This window comes from Salmo trutta, chromosome 10 (genome assembly GCF_901001165.1).
Source record: "Salmo trutta chromosome 10, fSalTru1.1, whole genome shotgun sequence".
NCBI lineage: Eukaryota > Metazoa > Chordata > Actinopteri > Salmoniformes > Salmonidae > Salmo > Salmo trutta.
In genome coordinates this window covers 8,140,894-8,162,460 of record NC_042966.1, presented here as the reverse complement: position 1 = coordinate 8,162,460, position 21,567 = coordinate 8,140,894, and the positions used below count along the sequence as shown (strand labels likewise).

The 21,567-nt window shown below is 40.9% G+C and overlaps 1 pseudogene; it reads right to left on the bottom strand.

The window, feature by feature from the left end:
- Positions 1-14,138: 14,138 nt before the first annotated feature.
- On the bottom strand, positions 14,139-17,870 carry LOC115200791 (homeobox protein Hox-B3a-like; annotated as a pseudogene).
- Positions 17,871-21,567: the final 3,697 nt, after the last annotated feature.

The following is a 21,567-nucleotide window of genomic DNA, read 5'->3' as shown; positions in this document are numbered from 1 at the left end:
TGTGTGTGTGTGTGTGTGTGTGTGTGTGCGTTTGTCGGAGTGTCAGTGTAGTAAGTGTGAGTGTGTGGTTAGAGTCCAGTGAGTGTACATCGAGCTTGTGCAAGAGAGTCAGTGCAAAAAATAAGAATAAAAACAAATAAAATAAGGTGCTCAATGCCATTTTATTAACTGTTCAGCAGTCTTATGGCTTGGGGGTAGAAGCTGTTAAGGAGCATTTTGGTCCCAGACTTGGCGCTCCGGTACCGCTAGCCGTGCAATAGCAGAGAGAAAATTCTATGACTTGGGTGGCTGGAGTCCTTGACTATTTTTAGGGCCTTGTTCTGACACTGCCTGGTATAGAGGTCCTGGATGGCACGGAGTTCGGCCCCAGGGAGTTGCCATACCCAACGGTGATACAGCCAGTCAAGATGCTGTCAAAGGTGCACGATGTGAATGGGGGCGTGCTCGGCCTTCTTTCTCCTATAGTCCACAATCAGCTCCTTTGTCTTGCTCACGTTGAGGGAGAGGTTGTTGTCTTAGTCCTGCATTGACGCTTTTGCCTGTTTTATGGTTCGTAGGAGGGCGTTGCGGGATTTCTTATAAGTATCCGGATTAGTGTCCCGCTCCTTTAAAGCCTTTAGCTCAGTGCGGATTTGGCCTGTAATCCATGGCTTCTGGTTGGGATACTGTATGTATGTACAGTCACTGTGTGGACGAGGTCGCCGGTGACTGATATGGATAAACTCCTCAATGCCATCGGATGAATCCCGGAACATATTCCAGTCTCTGCTAGAGAAAGAGTCCTGTAGCTTAGCATCCACTTCATGGGACCACTTCCGTATTGAGCACGTCACTGGTACTTCCTGTTTGAGTTTTTGCTTTTAAGCAGGAATCAGGAGGATAGAGTTATGGTCAGATTTGCCAAATGGAGGGTGAAGGAGAGCATTGTATGTGTCTCTGTGTGTGGAGTAAAGGTGATCTAGAGTTGTTTTGCCTCTAGTTGCACAGGTGACATGCTGGTAGAAAGGAGGTAAAATGGATTTCAGTTTGTCTGTATTAAAATCACTGGCCACTAGGAGCGTAGCCTCTGGATGACCATTTTCTTGTTTGCTTATGGCCCTACACAGCTCATTAAGTGCAGACTTAGTTCCAGCATCGGTTTGGGATTGTAAAAAGACAGCTACGAAAAATATAGATGCAAATTCTCTTGGGAAATAGTACGATGGTAAGGGTAGGTAACAACACATTCGCCACGATGATCCTCAACACAGGGGCCCTTCAGGGGTGCATGCTCAGCCCCCTCCTGTACTCCCTGTTCACTCATGGCTGCAGGCCAGGCACGAATCCAACACCATCATTAAATTTGCCGAAGACACAACAGTGGTAGGCCTGATCACCGACAACTATGAGACAGCTTATAGGGAGGAGGTCAGAGACCTGGCCGTGTGGTGCCAGGACAACAACCTATCCCTCAACGTGATCAAGACAAGGAGATGATTGTGGACTACAGAAAAAGGAGGACCGAGCACGCCCCCATTCTCATTGACTGGGCTGCAGTGGAGCAGGTTGAGAGCTTCAAGTTCCTTGGTGTCCACATCACCAACAAACTAACACGGTCCAAACACACCATGACAGTCGTGACGCGGGCACGTCAAAACCTATTCCCCCTCAGGAAACAGAAAAGATTTGGCATGGGTTCTCAGATCCTCAAAAGGTTCTACAGCTGCACCATCAAGAGCATCCTGTCTGGTTGCATCACTGCCTGGTATGGCAACTGCTCGGCTTCCAACCACAAGGCACTACAGAGCGTACTACGAACGGCCCAGTACATCACTGGGGCCAAGCTTCCTGCCATCCAGGACCTATATTCCAGGTGGTGTCAGAGGAAGGCCCTAACAAATGTCAGACTCCAGCCACCCTAGTCATAGACTGTTCTCTCTGCTACCACATGGCAAGTGGTACCGGAGCGCTAAGTCTATGTCCAAGAGGCTTCTAAAAAGCTTCTACTCGCAAGCCATAAGACTGCTGAACATCTAGTCAAATGGCTACCCAGATTATTTGCAAGCTTTAACTTCCTGACTGATGTCTTGAGATGTTGCTTCAATTTATCCACATAATTCTTCTCCCTCATGATGCCATCTATTTTGTGAAGTGCACCAGTCCCTCCTGCAGCAAAGCATCCTTACAACATGATGCTGCCTCTCCCGTGCTTCACGGTTGGGATAGTGTTCTTCGGCTTGCATGCCTCCCCCTTTTTCCTCCAAACATAACGATGGTCATTATGGCCAAACAGTTCTATTTTTGTTTCATCAGACCAGAGGACATTTCTCCAAAAAGTACGATCTTTGTTCCCATGTGCAGTTGCAAACCATAGTCTGGCTTTTTTATGGTGGTTTTGGAGCAGTGGCTTCTTCCTTGCTGAGCGGCCTTTCAGGTTATGTTGATATAGCACTCGTTTTACTGTGGATATAGATACTTTTGTACCTGTTTCCTCCAGCATCTTCACAAGGTCATTTGCTGTTGTTCTGGGATTGATTTGCACTTTTCGCACCAAAGTACGTTCATCTCTAGGAGACAGAACACGTCTCCTTCCTGAGCGGTATGACAGCTGCGTGGTCCCATGGTGTTTATACTTGCGTACTATTGTTTGTACAGATGAACATGGTACCTTCAGGCATTTGGAAATTGCTCCCAAGGATGAACCACACTTGTGGAGGTCTACAATTTATTTTCTGAGGTCCTGGCTGATTTCGTTTTAATTTTCCCATGGTGTAAAGCAAAGAGGCACTGAGTTTGAAGGTAGGCTTGAAATACATCCACAGGTACATCTCCAATTGACTCAAATTATGCATTTAGCCTATCAGAAGCTTCTAAAGCCATGACATCATTTTCAGGAATTTTCCAAGCTGTTTAAAGGCACAGTCAACTTAGTGTATGTAAACTTCTGACCCACTGGAATTGTGATTAAGTGAAATAATCTGTCTGTAAATAATTGTTAGAAAAATGACTTGTGTCATGCACAAAGTAGATGTCCTAACCGACTTGCCAAAACTATAGTTTGTTAACAAGAAATTTGTGGAGTGGTTGAAAAACGAGTTTTAATGACTCCAACCTAAGTGTATGTAAACTTCTGACTTCAACTGTACATGTACATACTACCTCAACTAACCAGTGCCCCCGCACATTGACTCTGTACCGGTACCCCCCCCCCCCCCCCCCTGTAAATATTGTTATTTTTTACTGCTGCTCTTTAATTACTTGTTACTTTTATCTCTTATTCTTATCGGGTTTTTTTTAAACTGCACAGTTGGTTAGGGGCTCGTAAGTAAGCATGTCACTGTACTGTCTACACCTGTTGTATTCGGCACATGTAACTAATAACATTTGATTTGACTCTGAGGAGCATAGTATATTTTGCAATAATAATAATAATAATAATAATAATAATAATAATAATAATAATAATAATAATAATAATAATAATAATGGGGGACAATGTTAATAGTCTGGATAGCCATTTGATTAACTGTTCAGAAGTCTTATGGCTTGGGGGTAGAAGCTGTTTAGGGGCATTTTGTTCCCCGACTTGGCGCTCCAGTACCGCTTGCCGTGCAGAGAACAGTCTATGACTTGGGTGGCCTGGTATAGAGGTCCTGGAAGACATGGGTCCGGTTATGTCTAGCGAAAGCCAAACACTGCATTCCACAGTAAGACCCTGATGCCAACGGTTAAGCATGGTGGTGGTAGTGTGATGGTTTGGGGATGCTTTGCTGCCTCAGGAACTGGACGACTTGCCATTATTGAAAGATCCCTGAATGCTGCTCATGTATCAGAGAATTCTAAAGGAGAATGTCAGGCCATCCGTCCATGAGCTGAAACTGAAGCTGAAGCACAGCTGGGTCATGCAGCAAGAGAATTATCCAAAACACACAAGCAAGTCTCCATCAGAATGGCGGAAAAGCAACAAATGTAATGTTCTGGAATGGCCTAGTCAAAGTCCAGACCTAAACCCGATTTGAGATGTTGTAGCAGGACCTGAAACGAGCAGTTTATGCTCGAAAACCAACAAATTACGCTGAGTTAAAGCTGTTCTGCATGGAAGAGTGGGCCAAAATTCCTCCACAGAGATATGAGAGACTGATCAACAACTACAGGAAGCGTTTGGTTGCAGTCATTGCAGCTAAAGATGGCCCAACCAGTTATAGAATGTAAGGTGGCAATTACTTTTTCACACAGGGCCATTGTGTGTTCTATAACTATGTTTATTATTCACTCAGGTTCCCTTTATATAATATTAGGTTTTTGTTGAAGATCTGATAACGTTCAGTGTCAAAAATATGCAGAAATAGAGAAAATCAGAAAGGGGGCACTGTACATTTGGTGTATTAAAAGCAATTATTGGTGTCATGATTGTCTTCGTAACGTTTTCTTATTTACACGGAGCTGGACCATGAATATTGTGGGATTTTTTGGGGGATCCGGTTTTCTGCTAAGAATTCCTGCAATACACCGGTCTGCCTTGACTGTCCGTGGCTTCAATGAGGTGGGGCAGTCATTCTCCCCTGGTTAAATCTCTGGCCCTGGCCCTGCTTGCTCTATATTTTCCAGTTAGAGTTGTAGTGCCACAGTGACAGGCTGGGGGAAAAAACATCCTCCATCTCCCTGGTTGAACATCTGTCTCCATGGTACTGACTCCTCCATTGCTGGCTATGACACCTCCAGATGGAGAGCCCGGTGGGAGCTCTGAGGTATTACCTAGCAAGAGGACAGGAATCACACCTCTGGGTCTGTTTTTGGTGGATCTGTCTCTATATGTACTGCAATCCCCTCTAAAGGCCCCATTGTGACTGTCAGGGGAAAAAAAAAAGATACATGTCAAATATTCTCTTTTTTAACATTGACGCTCAGTGTAAAGTTGAAACTGAAACAGTGATTAGTTGAAAATCTGCAGTTGAAGTCGGAAGTTTACATACACTTAGGTTGGAGTCATTAAAACTCATTTTTCCACCACTCCACAAATTTCTTGTTAACAAACTATAGTTTTGGAAGTCGGTTAGGACATCTACTTTGTGCATGACACAAGTAATTTTTCCAACAATTGTTTACAGACAGATTATTTAACTTATAATTCACTGTATCACAATTCCAGTGGGTTAGAAGTTTACATGCACTAAGTTGACTGTGCCTTTAAACAGCTTGGAAAATTCCAGAAAATTATTTCATGGCTTTAGAAGCTTCTGATAGGCTAATTGACATCATTTGAGTCAATTGGAGGTGTACCTGTGGATGTATTTCAAGGCCTACCTTCAAACTCAGTGCCTCTTTGCTTGACATCATAGGAAAATCAAAAAATTGTAGACCTCCAGAAGTCTTGTTCATCCTTGGGAGCAATTTCCAAACACCTGAAGGTACGACGTTCATCTGTACAAACAATAGTACACAAGTGTAAACACCATGGGACCACGCAGCCGTCATACCTCTCAGGAAGGAGACGCGTTTTGTCTCCTAGAGATGAATGTACTTTGGTGCGAAAAGTGCAAATCAATCCCAGAACAACAGCAAAGGACCTTGTGAAGATGCTGGAGGAAACAGGTCCAAAGTATCTATATCCACAGTAAAACGAGTCCTATATCGACATAACCTGAAAGGCCGCTCAGCAAGGAAGAAGCCACTGGTCCAAAACCGCCATAACAAAGCCAGACTACGGTTTGCAACTGCACATGGGGACAAAGATTGTACTTTTTGGAGAAATGTCCTCTGGTCTGATGAAACAAAAATAGAACTGTTTGGCCATAATGACCATTGTTATGTTTGGAGGAAAAAGGGGGAGGCATGCAAGCCGAAGAACACCATCCCAACCGTGAAGCACGGGGGTGGCAGCATCATGTTGTGGGGGTGCTTTGCTGCAGGAGGGACTGGTGCACTTCACAAAATAGATGGCATCATGAGAAGGAAAATGATGTGGATATATTGAAGCAACATCTCAAGACATCAGTCAGGAAGTTAAAGCTTGGTCACAAATGGGTCTTCCAAATGGACAATGACCGCAAGTATATTTCCAAAGTTGTGGCAAAATGGCTTAAGGACAACAATGTCAAGGTATTGGAGTGGCCATCACAAAACCCTGACCTCAATCCTATAGAAAATTTGTGGGCAGAACTGAAAAAGTATGTGCGAGCAAGGAGGCCTACAAACCTGACTCAGTTACACCAGCTCTGTCAGGAGGAATGGGCCAAAATTCACCCAACTTATTGTGGGAAGCTTGTGGAAGGCTATCCGAAATGTTTGACCCAAGTTAAACAATTTAAAGGCAATGCTACCAAATACTAATTGAGTGTATGTAAACTTCTGACCCACTGGGAATGTGATGAAAGAAATAAAAGCTGAAATAAATCATTCTCTTTACTATTATCCTGACATTTCACATTCTTAAAATAAAGTGGTGATCCTAACTGACCTAAGACAGGGAATTTTTACTAGGATTAAATGGCAGGAATTGTGAAAAACTGCATTTAAATGTATTTGGCTAAGGTGTATGTAAACTTCCGACTTCAACTGTACATCCAAATCTCCAAATTAAACGCCAACCTATTGCGTAACTGCAGCAACAGAATTACGCCATGGCTTGACATTTTAATTACGCCATGTGGTGCCGTATCTTAGCTGTTAATAAAACTCTGAAAAGTTAAACTAAAATGTACGTTAATGGAATTAATTCTGAATGGCTAAGGTTAGGATCAAGGTTAGGGATAGAGTTAAATGTAAGGCTCGCACACATCCCACTGAATGTGGAGATAGCTTTCATCTGCTGATCATTCAGCGCGCTGTGTTTTAGGGACCACCGCTGTAGACGTCTGACTGACGATTCTACATGTAAAACGGGTGCACAATCGGTTCACAAATTAAGTTCAGAGGTGCTAAGTACTCTCGGCCAGCAAACGCTATTGGTGTTTCTGAGACCCTTAGTTTAGGCATTAATTCAGAGTGGTTAAGTTAAGGGTTAAGGTTTGAGAAAGGCTTGAAGAGCGGCTGGTCAAAAACATTTATTTTAGTTTCAAAATTGACTTAATAGTGTAAATAGTGTAAATAGGAGAATCGAAATATAGCTCAGGTGCATTCTGTTTACATTGATCAACCTTGAGATGTTTCTACAACTTGATTGGAGTCCACCTGTGGTAAATTCATGATTTGAAAAGGCACACACCTGTCTACATAAGGTCCCAAAGTTGACAGTGCATTTCAGAGCAAAAACCAAGCCATGAGGTCAAAGGAATTGTCCGTAGAGCTCCGAGACAGGATTGTGTCGAGGCACCGATCTGGGGAAGTGTACAAAACCATTTCTGCAGCATTGAAAGTCCCCAAGAACACAGTGGCCTCCATCATTCTTAAATGGAAGAAGTTTGGAAACACCAAGACTCTTCCTAGAGCTGGCCGCTCGGCCAAACTGAGCAATCGTGGGAGAAGGGCCTTGGTCAGGGAGGTGACCAAGACCCCGATGGTCACTCTGACAGAGCTCCAGAGCTCCTTTGTGGAGATAAGAGTCGCCAGATGGAAGCCACTCCTCAGTATAAGGCACATGACACCCCGCTTGGAGTAGGCCAAAAGGCACCTAAATGACTCTCAGACCATGAGAAACAACATTCTCTGGTCTGATTTAACCAGGATTGAACTCGTTGGCCTGATGCATGGGGAGGGCAGCATCATGCTGTTGGGATGTTTTTTAGCGGCAGGGACTGGGAGACTAGTCAAGATCAAGGGAAAGATGAATGGAGCAAAGTACAGAGAGATCCTTGATGAAAACCTGCTCCAGAACGCTCAGGACCTCAGACTGGTGCGAAGGTTTACCTTCCAACAGGACAACGACCCTAAGCACACTGCCAAGACAATGCAGGAGTGGCTTTGGGACAAGTCTCTGAATGTCCTTGTGTGGCCCAGCCTGACTTGAACCCGGTCGAACATCTCTGGAGAGAATGGGAGAAACTCCCCAAAAACAGGTGCGCCAAGCTTGTAGCGTCATACCCAAGAAGACTGGAGGCTGTAATCGCTGCCAAAAGGTGCTTCAACAAAGTACTGAGTAAAGGGTCTGAATACTCATGCAAATGTGATATTTCTGGGGGGTTTTAATTTTCAAAAAACCTGTTTTTGCTTTTTCATTATGGGGTATTGTGTGTAGATTGATGAGGATTTTTAAAAAAAAATCTATTTTAGAATAAGGCTATAACGTAACCAAATCTGGAAAAGTCAAGGGCTCTGAATACTTTCCGAATGCATTGTATGTCAACAAATCATGCCCCCTTTCGCCAAGCTCCAAATGCAAATTACCTCTTCGCCCACTTTGCTTCCCTTCATTGAATGGGGCTCTGTTGATTTGTTGTTTTGTCCAACTTATCACCTCTAAAATGTACATAAAACACTATTAAGAGTGTGTATAACGTCTCATTACATACCTATTTGAAGGTTTGTGTCGAATATGAATAGGGTTGTGTTCAACTGTGTTCAACTGTGTTTTGTTATTCTAAACTAAACTGTTGTTCTGGTCTGTCCTCTCTCAAGGTTATGGCGAAGATGACCACAGATGGTATTCTGTCATGGCTGCCAGAATCTCTTCAGGAGCAAGTCAAAGTAGTCCAAATCAGCGGGTGCAATTCCCCTTTTAAAAAAAAATATATATATATATATAAAAATTGTGCCTAGCACTGGGATTGAACATGCAACCCTCGGAGCCAGAGTCTGCGGCTGGTTCAAGTACTTAAATTAAGGGTTAAAACCACTAAAAGTCTAAGCCTTTGGGGGGGTTCTACTAAGCTAACATATGGAATTGTTTTAACATGGTCATAGAATGTATCATTTAGCTATTTGATTTGGAATTGTAGGGACCCTGTAGGTATTTAAAAATATATAAAATATTGAATTTGGCCTTTTACTACTAATGTATAGCCCAAATAAATTATTTGAATAGCACATTCATAGAGCAAAGTTAATATCATCGTGTTCGTTAGAATCTAATCTTTACATAGAGTGGTCATATTAGTTTGTAGGCCAAACCGTTCGGACACTACATACATTTTCGTGAGAAGACCGATTTTCGGGATGTCTCATGGTCTGACAAACACCGCTGTAGCTCGGCCAACTTCCACCACAGATGCGGTAGGCCAACATAGACGGATGTGGTGGATTGAGATGCAACCCATATCACTATCTTAAACTGAGGGATTTTGATAGGGATTTTTTTTTAATTATATTACAGTTGCGTCAATAGCCTCTTAAGGATTAAGGTTTGGGAAAGGCTTAAAACAAAAACCAGTGCCTAGCACTAGGGTTAAACACCCATCCCCCATCCACAACACCCTAGCAAGCCTCAAGTCTACTTTAAGGTAATAGGCGCTCACGGTGCCTCTAGTGGGTGATATAGCTTCCTCATTTTGCCTGGTCAAAGCGTGATCTGCTACCTGCAGAATCGGCATCTCCTGGCATATTCCAGAAGAGAATGGTATGAAAATCAATCAATGACTAATGCCAAATGTTAGAAGAGAATGTACAAACTCATGTAGATGTATTTCAAATCCTCAGGGCTTGCCTGCTGACTAGCTGTTCAAACAGTCTGAAGAGGGAAATGGGAGGAAGAGAGCTTGAAAAAGACAGAGAATGAGGGAGGAGAAGATGGCATGGGTTGTGGGCGGCTGGAGGCAATGAGGCAGATATGCCTTTTAATGAAATTATCATCATCTAGCACGAGTTCCATCTTGGTTAACAATTAATGGTAACATTTTGAAAGGAACTATGATGATTATCCACTTCAATTGTCTAACAAGCCATGCAATATGTAGATGAAAATATATCCCCTGCCATTTTTAGCCTCGAATATTAAAGGCAAAGAAAAAGAAGAGAGGGAGACCTGTAGTTGACTCTTCGAAGCCATTCTGGTGTCCTGACAGATTGACTAGAGGCCTTCGTGAATCCATTTGTGGGTGAACTTTGAATGAACCTCGGCTTTGGTGGAGAGGGCACTGACAGGCCAGTGCCTCTGGGGCAGGAACTGTGCAAACCTAACAACCAGTGCAAATATTGAGACTGCCTATACCATCCGGAGATGAATGAACAATTATAACAATCAAAGAGAAAGTGGCAAGTGCAAGTGAGAAACTGTGCTAATTGTTTGTGGATCTCAGGGCATATGTTTTACAATTGTAAATATGAAAATAAAAGCTTCCAAATGGAACGAACACCCCCACCTTTATGTTATTGTTTAATAAACCAGTACATTTATTTGTGGCTGCGCTGTCCACTCAGTAGTAGGACTGGTGCTGATATATATTTTTTACCTTTTATTTAACTAGGCAAGTCAGTTAAGAACAAATTCTTATTTTCAATGACGGCCTAGGAACAGTGGATTAACTGCCTTGTTCAAGGGCAGAACGACAGATTTGTACTTTGTCAACTCGGGGATTCGAACTTGCAACCTTTCGGTTACGAGCCCAAGACTCTAACCACTAGGCTACCCAAATTTCGGCCTTAGCCGAGCTACTTTACATATAGATTTTCCTTTGTACTTCCTAATTTTCGACATTTGTTTGGCATGGATCTTTTAATAAAAACAGCCTTTATTCCAATGTGTTCATTTAACCGTTAATGTATACTTTTTCGATTTTGTCAGTCAGCTGTTCATCGTGCTAATTGCTTTGTTTTTCAGGTGCGCGCGGATATTGGTGTTCTCCTTGCCATCTGTGGCCAGAAGTAGTAGACCATTTATTTACCTTTATTATTTTCTATCGATATTTGTGGTCGACAATATGATGGTCGAGAATATCACTAGACAACTAGCCTAGAGCTAGACACCAATGCGCATCCAATCCATACAACAAGTATGCTATGCGTTAATGACAGTAGGCCTATAAGGTGACTTTCAGTTAGAAGAGGTTTAACGCTCGGTTAGAAGCATGTGATTTTGCAATGGCATAGACCTACAATGTTTTGGATGTGTGTGCCCATGAGAACTGTTTTCACAGCGAAACGTGTAATATAGGCATAGCTACACTTACAGGCATAGTTACACTTACAGTGCATTTTCCCGCGAGATCTCCAAGATCCATCATTTGTACAGGCTTTAAATGCAATGTTCTATTTTGAATTGTTGAATGCTTAAGAATTACAAATAGCCTAACACTGTCATAAATGTCCTTAACGTAAGGAAAGAAAGGTAGTATATTATGTAACAACATCTGTGAAGACTCCAGGCATTAACTCGTGAATTACAGACAACTGATGAACTAGGGTGTAAGACATGTTTTGATTCAACTCATGTGTTATATTGAATGTAGGTTAACTGTTCTGCGTGTGGTCATGTGTGTATAATTGCCTCGGCTTACAGGGTAGGCTACCGGCGGTGGTGTAGTCTTAGTGGAAGGTAAACGCAAGTAAGCCCCGTTTACCCACCTTTTCAGAAAAAATGCAGTGAAAGTATACGGACCATTACTTAATATATTTCATGTACTTAATGTTTACCCACATATTTTTTTATTACCACTAGCCTACATCACTGGCTACCAGTAGGCCAATTTGAAGTTCATGGTAATACACATTTTAGCCTAGTCTAGTAAGTTGACCGTGTGGGTTAGGGTGACCATCACGTTTTTCCTGGGACAGTTTCAGACCCACTTCAGGTGCCCCGACTTTTCAGGCTACAAAAAAATGGTAAATTTGTCAACAAGATGAATCAATTAATTTAGGCCTAATCAATGACAATTGCTGAATGTCATTAGGCACACATTTTGGTGTTTTGTAACAGATTTATATTTACATTCAATGGCTCGAGTATACATGCAGTTTGGATGCTGGAATTATTTTCGAGTGGAAGGACATACACAGGTAGCCTACTTTTTGAAGTGATTTGTTTTGACAAACAGATGAAAATATAATGACTGATTGTGTTCATGCCACATTAAAAGGTCATTCATTTTGACCGTTGAAATGGTATTTTTATTAGCCCCGTAAACAATTTGGTACTCTGGTAACAGTTCTAGTGTGAAACCTAGCGCCCTGCAGTTTGTTGTAGTGTTTAGAACCCCTGGAGGTATTCCGTGGTGTAGACGTCATTAGTAGCCACCCCATCCATGTGTGGTGAAAGACTTCTCGTGTCACATTATGCAAAGAAAAATAATTAGTAAAACTCAACTGCAAAGAGAGACAGAACATTGTATATTATAATACGAGATTGTCAATCGATCTGATTCCTAATTTCCTGAGTAGCCTGATTTAAAATAGCTTCACAAAACAGCGATATATTTTGCTTTCAAAATACTATTTGCATAAAAAGAACGCCAAGAAGAAGAACTATAGATTTATGTTGTTTTTTTGCACCATATCCTTATCGGCATACTTTATAGCCTACTGTATGGGAACATTCTGTTCACTCACAAATATGCAAATCCTCACAAATACAGACTTACATTTTCAAAACTAATATTTCATTCATTTTATTTTTTCGCATAATTAGTTAAATTATAAAACGAATTTGTCTGAAAATGCCATGTGTGAGTAGTGCAAACATTACACTGAATTGTTTGCAGAAATTAGTGCGCCTTAATCCTACCTGTAAAACCTGAGTTATCCTTGAAAATGTGATAAGCAAAGTGCAGCACCTTGAGTACGGTATTTCAAATATTATTTGTAAAATGATTGCTTTTGGTCTTTGAGCTTGGTGACACATCAGGAGAAGATGAGGTGATCTCTACCACATCATTTGCCGGTGCTGCTGTGTTTATAAAAACCGTGCCTACTTTCTCACGCTTTTTCTGCTTCATCCTGCGGTTTTTGGAACCAAATTTTAACTTGAGTTTCGTGGTGCTCGTTGTTGAAATGGAACTCCTTCTCGAGCTCTGTCAGCTGCTTTGTGATGAAGTTGGTGTGGATTACATTATTTTGGCCAGGGACTCCATATTGTTAAACTGTAAAAGTGAATGAATGGATGAAGGAACTAATTGAATAAATGTCATTTTGAACGAAGAAATGAAAACAGGAATCAACTAGGTAGACTTATTATGATTATGTGATGATTGTGAGCAGCCAAGCAAACAGTGCAGTTATACAAATACACATTCTATATTTGATCATTTATTTTACGCATCACGGTACATTTTGTATGCACAAACATGGACAGCACACACATTGATTAGGCAGTGTCTCTGTTAAATGTCCTCAAAAAATATATATATTTTGTAATGTTGTCTATAAATTCACTTTTGTCATGACAATGTTATTTCTGACCATGTCCCAGTAGTTAACCAACCTGTTTTACGGCATTCCTCTTAACTTTCATCCAGTCGAAAGTTTTTTTTAAAGTTTGATCAGCCGAATCGGTATCACTACATTGGGAACTAATCTCGAGTAAATACTCTCCAAGTCTTCTTGCTGCCCCTGTTTCCCACTGCTAAAGTGAAGATCCTAGCTGCTTGGTGCAGACCCTGGCCCACTGTTTTCCTCGTCCGGGGGGGGGGGGGGGGGGCATGTTCGTTCCAATGGCTGAAACAGGAATCCCAGGCGACAGAATGAAACCTCGTTCTTACTCGTGATTGAGAGCGTATTGATGAAGTCCATAGTCCAAGTTTGGCCCTGTTGGCGAACAATACACCGAGTTTCCCGTTGTGCCAAACTGGAGATCTATGTGGCTGATGCTGGCGGAGAATGTGGCTCGAAGTATTTTGCTGAGGCACCGAAGAACCGCCAACTTACCGCCCATCGGACCCGTAACTATCACTTGTTGCGCATGAATTGGAAGACGAGGATATGTAAACATTGTTTCAATTGTGGTATCCGGCCTTGGCATTGAATATGTTCGTCCCCCGGTATAATCTAAGTAAGAGGTCATACTGTAATGTTATGGCAAAAATAATGAAGACGGATCATTTATCTTCCCTGTGCCCTACAACCTAACCTCTAGGTTGTATGTCAAAGCTGTAAAACTGCCTACCAAAGCTCATATCACCTTAGTGACAGGCCATGTGACTCACTTTAAGTAAATGGGAAGGCACCTATAGCAGTTTGTCAAGTCAGGCTCATCCATCAAACGTCTGACATTTACATGACAAATGGTTGAATCAAACTCGCCCATCAATTTGATAAGAACACGAACACGTAACAGAGATTCTGCAAATACCTTCTGGTCAGACTGCGGGAGAATGATAAAGTCTTAAAAGATTAAGATTTCGTTTCTCGATATTTTATAGTTTGAAGCAATCGGTTGATTTGGATGGGCTATGTGATCGAAGTAGTCAATTAGCTGTGCTTTTTTTTTACGAGTGTGCTAAGAATAGGCCTATGTAAGTTCAGTGAACTGAAATGTTCCATTGTCATTCATGCGGTTAACAAGATGATACATGATTGGTGTATGATCCCCTACCATGCATCTTCCATGAAAATGATGTTCCCAATGTGTATAAGTGAAGCGGCTCGTGAATTATTTTATTAACTCGGCGTGTTTTACTGTCTGAGAGATAATTTTAGAGAGGAGGCTTGAATGCAATGATCAATTTTCCGCTCCTCTAAACGCTTGACAGCTGGTTCTTCAATTTGTTCGAGCGGGAACAAAGAAACGGCTAAATCATTGTGCCTTTTTTAGACTTTTAACCATTTATTATTGCATACAATTTTCACCAGACTACACTTCGTGTGGCCTATTTCATTTCACATATTTTAACATACTTTTCATGTATTTTACATTTAGTAGATTTGTAGATAGGGCATGCTCTTTTTTGAAAACAATATGTGTCGTTATAAACACACAGGTGCTGTAGAAAGTCTGAACAACACGTGCATTTTATTCAACAATACGACAATTATTCGTCAGCATATAGCCTACATGCACTTGATAGGGTATATAAAAAGATATCACAATTAAATTACATTTTGAGGAACATTGATTGATTCATCGGTCCCTCGGTCCCTGGTAATAAAAAGCCCTATGATAAAAAAAATGTGTCAGTCGTAACAGAATAAAAAAGAATAAATTCCCATAAATTAATAAATAGTCTATAAATAACACAAAATAACATTGTAATAAATATGTTTCTAATATTCCAATGCATGCCTGGTCCAATTACAAAAGTACACCATGTCAAGTCTAGCACAAACACACAAGTGAGAAACGTTTTTGCTTGATATTGATTTAAATTTGAACTACGATAATTGGATAAGACACCAAAATAATATAGATAGAGAACTGTCCAACAGGATCAATAGCCTGCAGGTGCTGCATGCATTTGGATATTGCGAGTAATGTGCCTTTGCGCCAAAAACATTTTTTTAAATTGCACGACCTGAAGTTTGGATTGCATCAACTAATGAGTCAGTTTAAGAGCGTGCTTGATTCTTTCTTGAGAAGAATTATGCCCCAACAGGTATGATGTGTTTGGATCACATGTGTATGTTTATGTTGCCTTGATGTCATCTGTGCAGTATTATTACACAAGTTATTTATCCCATATGCAGTGAATGGCAAGTTCACGTCAACATAAACAGGGCCATCTTGAGCATTATGAATAAAATACTATAATTGTCCTGCATACTGCATGGGGCATATTCTGGGGTTGTGTTGGCATATTTCTGTTGGGCTTTCATTGAGTTTGAATAGACTGATGCACTGACATATTTTTTTATTTGAAGCTTCTTAAATTGAACTAAATGCAATCTACTTAAATCCCCCAAAGTAATTATTTATCATGAGAGGGCCATAAACAATAACTAGTAATGCTACTCCAAGAAAGGTTCAAATCTTACCTTTCTAGTAAAAATAGTTATACATTGCTGGGGTGTAGTCACTTTAGAGGACAAGCTCAAGAACACAGTACAAATATGATAAAAGATGGAAATATGAAAATACGAAACAGTATTTCCTATTCAACAAAACAGTATGAATAAGGCTTCACATATTTTTCTAAATATAGTATAATGAATTTATAAAACAACTAACTATAAGATTTCACCTTCCTAATAACTGTAAAATACATATTTGTATATTTAGAGTTAGAGAAAAGGTTCATATTTTCTAAAGGTCTAAAAACCTCTGCTCCCATTGCGGTGAATGTCTCAAAGAGCTCTAGCTTGGTTCACTGAACTCCTTAGGAACTTGCCATTCATCTCATATTTATTTTATCCATCCATGACAAACATAAAGTGGTTTTGTTTAAAATCCATGAATTATTTTAGATTACTGGCTATAAATCGATCTCTGAATGTGCTACAGCAACGAAAAACACTCTCTCCTTCTGCATTACGATGTAAGGATTCCAGGCATATGTGGTGTTAGTGTCGTTGACATAGGGTTCAGCTCGGAGTTGATGGACAGTTGGAAGAGCAAATGAAATGGTAGGAGGGACAGCCCAGCTTCAAGTGGAGTCAGATTTCAAATCCAGCTTCATACAGGCAGAAGATACATACTCCTGTGTCAGTAAGAAACAGGGCTACCATTCACTGCAAACCATTTCCACATATCGATTTATGAGCAAAAATGTCAGTCGGAACCAGTACCAGAACCAAGCAGGTCCCCTAAACAGGGGATTTTACATCGAAGGGCTTTTAAAAGTGCAATATGCAGATATCGCTCTGCCATTTCCTGGTTGCTAAACTTCTAATAGTTAACCAAATTTCAGTTTATGTGACAAAACAAGCAATGCATAGTGTAGAGAATCATTGTACCAGCTAAACCACTGTGAAATATATAGTCAACAACCCAAAATATTGTATTTTCAGCTGTTTAAAGCTGGTGTACAAAACCTAAAGATAAAGACCCAAAAACGAAACTTAAGAATGGGAAGCATAGAAATAGCACAAATAGAACAGATCTACTGCTTCTTAGACTTGCTGTCAATGATAATGACATATCTATAACTCCCATTTCTATGTGAATTTGGTCAGTGACCCAGAAAATGACATATTGCAGCTTTAAAGACGGCGGGGAAATAGCATCATAATCATCATCCTCATCATCATCATCATCATCATCATCATCATCATCATCACCCATTGCATTAATATAACCAAGGATGGTAAAGAGCTTCTGGGTTACCTGATGAAGAGCACAGTACTTCAACTTTTCATCTTTCTTGCACGTTCTTGTACTTCTCAGATTTTGAAACCAAATCTTGATCTACCTTTCCTTTAAATTGAGTTGGTTAGGCATCTCCACGCGCCTGGGATGGCACAGGAAACAATTTAAGTGGAACGCCTCGAGCTCCACCAACTGTCCGCTTGTGTACGCAGTGCACACCCTTTTTAGGCTGTGGATTGTTGGGCTTTCCTCTTCACCAGAGAGTTCTGCCAAGATCCAATTAAATGTAACATAATCATAAATGGAATTTTATCAACATTATATTATATTACATTATGTCAACATTTAAGCTTCAGTCAAAACTGGGAATAGGCTACAATTAGCCATCGCCCATTGGTCGTAATCACCTAATAATATTAGCATTTATCAAGCTTAAAAATGTATTATTTGTAAATGGGATTTCGCCTACTGTCCATCTGTTTGGCTACGCATTTGAATACACACCATATACTTTTACGGGGTTGTCTCGGTTGTTCTTTTTACAGCTCTGCCTTGTCGACTCCTTCATCTATGGGAAGATGCTTTTGGTGAAGGTAGAATTTGAGTTAGGGTCACGCTCCTTTGGGTGCTGTGGATGATGTGATTTGTTGTTGCCATTTAACTGCGATGAGCAATCCAACTCCTTCTTTTTGCTCTGGCTCTCCAGGTGGGCCAAGGGTTGGTGGGCTGGTGCGTCATGATTGTGTCTAAACCCATTGACACCTTGGTATGGGGAATCTCCAAATATATACGGAACAAAATTATAAACGCAACATGCAGCAATTTTTACGATATTGCTGTTATAGTTCATATGAGGAAATCAGTCAATTGAAATAAGTTCCTTAGGCCCTAATCTATGGATTTCAGATATGCATCTGTTGTCACAGATACCTTAAAAAAAAATGGGCCTCACAATGGGCCTCTGGATCTAGTCATGGTATTTTTCTGCATTCAAATAGTCATCAATAGGTCCTCCCGAGTGGCGCAGCGGTCTAAGGCACTGCATCGCAGTGCTAGAGGTGTCACTACAGACCCGGTTTCGATCCCGAGCTGTATCACAACCAGCCGTGATCAGGAGTCTCATAGGGTGGCGCACAATTGGCCCAGCATCATCTGGGTTAGGGGGGGCTTTATCGTGCTCTAGCGACTTCTTGTGGCGGGCCGGGTGCCTGCAGGCTGACCTCAGTCATCAGGTGAACGGCGTTTCCTCCAACACATTGGTGCGGCTGACTTCCAGGTTAAGCTGGCGGGTGGTAAGAAGCGCTCTTTGGCGGGTCATGTTTCGGAGAAAGCATGACTTGACCTACGTCTCCCAAGCCCATTGGGGAAACCATAGGGGAGTCCGTTGGAGAGTTGCAGCGATGATTCAATGAAAGGGAGGTGTTCCAATGCCATCTATAAAATTGTCTTTGTTGTCCGTAGCTTATGCCTGCCCATACTATAACCACACCGCCACCATGGGGCACTCTGTTCGCAATGTTGACATCATCAAACCGCTCGCCCACACAATGCCATACACATGGTCTGTGGTTTTGAGACCGGTTTGATGTACTGCCAAACTCTCTAAAAGACTTTGGAGGCGGCTCACTAACAGGCATGTAAACAAATCTGTGCTCAAAATTTGAGAGAAAAGCTTTTTGTGCGTATGGAAAATGTCTGGGATCTTTTATTTCAGCTCATGAAACATTGGAAAAACACTTTACATGTAGCGTTTACATTTTTGTCCAGTGTAGTAGTTATGACGTCATGGTAGGTGTATATTTTTCAGCATTGCCAAGAAAGGCCTCACCAGCTACTGGGGCCCTTTTGACCTTCTGAAGGATAATTTGCAACCAGAAGTCACGTGATAGTTTTCTTCCAATGACCTCTTGGTTGCTGTCCTGAAAGGTTATGAAAAAAGACAGAATCAATGAATCAATCAAATGTATTTATAAAGCCCTTTTTACATCAGCCGATGTACAGAAACCCAGCCTAAAACCCCAAACAGCAAGCAATGCAGATGTAGAAGCACGGTGGCTAGGAAAAACTCCCTAGATAAGGGGGGGTGACAGCATGAATCCATCTTATCATCTCAATAGCATCATGATGTGAATAGGACACTTTCAAGCGACTTAGAGGTAATGTCAGACTAACCTACACTACCGTTCAAAAGTTTGGGGTCACTTTGAAATGTCCTTGTTATTTAAAGAAAAGCACATTTTTTGGTCCATTAAAATAACTTAAAATTGATCAGAAATATAGTATAGATATTGTTAATGTTGTAAATGACTATTGTAGCTGTAAACGGCAGATTTTTCATGGAATAACTACATAGGCGTACAGAGGCCCATTATCAGCAACCATCACTCCTGTGTTCCAATGGCACGTTATGTTAGCTAATCCAAATATAAAAAGGCTAATTGATCATTAAAAAACCCTTTTGCAATTATGTTAGCACAGCTGAAAACTGTTGTTCTGATTAAAGAAGCAATAAAACTGGCCTTTAGACTAGTTGAGTATCTGGAGCATCATCATTTGTGGGTTGGATTACAGGCTCAAAATGGCCAGAAACAAATAACTTTCCTCTGAAACTCGTCAGTCTATTCTTGTTCTGAGAAATTAAGGCTATTCCATGCAAGAAATTGCCAAGAAACTGAAGATCTCGTACAATGCTGTCTTAAATGAATAGACAAATGAATAAAACAAAAACGAATAAATATAGCTGTTACATAATAATAACATTATTACAACTATCTATAGATATTTATCCAACAAAACTTCACAAAAAAAACAAGATAAGCCTGTCAATAGTCTTGATCATAAAGTCCCATTTACAGAAAAACATAAACAAAACCCTAAATTGCCACTGGCAGACTACCCATTTCTTTATTCAATATCAGATACAGTGCCTTCAGAAAGTATTCACACCCCTTGACTTGTTTCACATTTTGTTGTGTTACAAAGTAGGATTAAAAGGGATTTAACTGTCATTTTTGTCAACTATCCACACAAAATACTCTGTAATGTCAAAGTGGAAGACAAATGATTACATTTGTAAAAAAAAAAACACTAATATAACACTTGATTAGATAAATATTCATCCCCCTGAGTCAATACATGTTAGAATCACCTTTGGCAGCGATTACAGCTGTGATTCTTATGTTCACAAAGGATCTAACGTGGTCAACACACGCCAGCACAGTCATGAAGAAGGCATGGCAGCACCTCTTACCCCTCAGGAGGCTGAAAAGATTTAGCATGGGTCTTTAGATCCTCACAAAATTCTACAGCTGCACCATCGAGAGCATCTTGACTGGCTGCATCATCCCCTTAGTATGGAAAATGCATCAGCATTGCACACAAAGCGCTACATAGGGTGGTACGGACAACCCAGTACATCACTAGGGCTGAGCTCCCTGCCATCCAGGACCTCTATAGCAAAAATTGCCAAAGACTCCGGCGACCCAAGCCATAGATTGTTCACTCTGCTACCGGCAAAGGGTACCGGAGCATCGGCTCTAGGACCAACAGGCTCCAAGACAGCTTCGACCCCCCAAGCGGCAGCGTAGCCTAGGGGTTAGAGTGTTGGACTAGTAACCGAAAGGTTGCAAGATCAAATCCCTGAGCTGACAAGGTAAGAATCTGTTCTGCTCCTGAACAAGGTAGTTAACCCCCTGTTCCTAGGCTGTCATTGAAAATAAGAATTTGTTCTTAACTGACTTGCCTAGTTGAAAAAAATAAGACTGCTAAATAGCCAGACTGCTAAAGCATACCCATAACATGATTCAGCCACCACCATGCTTATAAACATGGAGTGGTACTCAGTGATGTGTTGGATTTGCCCCAAACATATTGCATTTTTGTATTCAGAACATAAAGTTCACAGCCATTAAACACCATTGGCCTCATGGTGAAATCCCTGACGAGTTTTCTTCCTCTCCAGCAACTGAGTTAGGAAGGACGCCAGTATCTTTGTAGTGACTGTGTATTGATACACCATCCAAAGTATAATTAATAACTTCACCATCCTCAAAGGGATTTTCAATGTCTGCGTCATTTTATCTTTACCCATCTACCAATAGGTGCCCTTCTTTGCAAGACATTGGAACACCTCCCTGTTCTTTGTGGTTGAATCTGTGTTTGAAATTCACTGTTTGACTGAGGGACCTTGCAGATAACTGTATGTGTGGGGTACAGAGATGAGATAGTCATTCAAAAATCATGTTAAACACTATAATTGCACACAGAGTGAGTCCATGCAACTTATTATGTGAATTGTTAAAGATATTTTTACTCCTGAACTTATTTAGGCTTGCCATTGTAGTGGTTTATTTGTTGAAATGTTGATGTTGAGGTTGTGCGTTGTGGTTATTTTTATTCTTCTTGTTTTAATTGACATGTAAATTGTTCTTCCTGTTGTGAGAAAAATGTGTGTACTCAGGGCACCATTGGGAATGAGACCCTGTCTCAATTGGGCTACCTTGAATAAATAAAAGTTAATAAAAAAATACAATAAAAATAACTGTTCA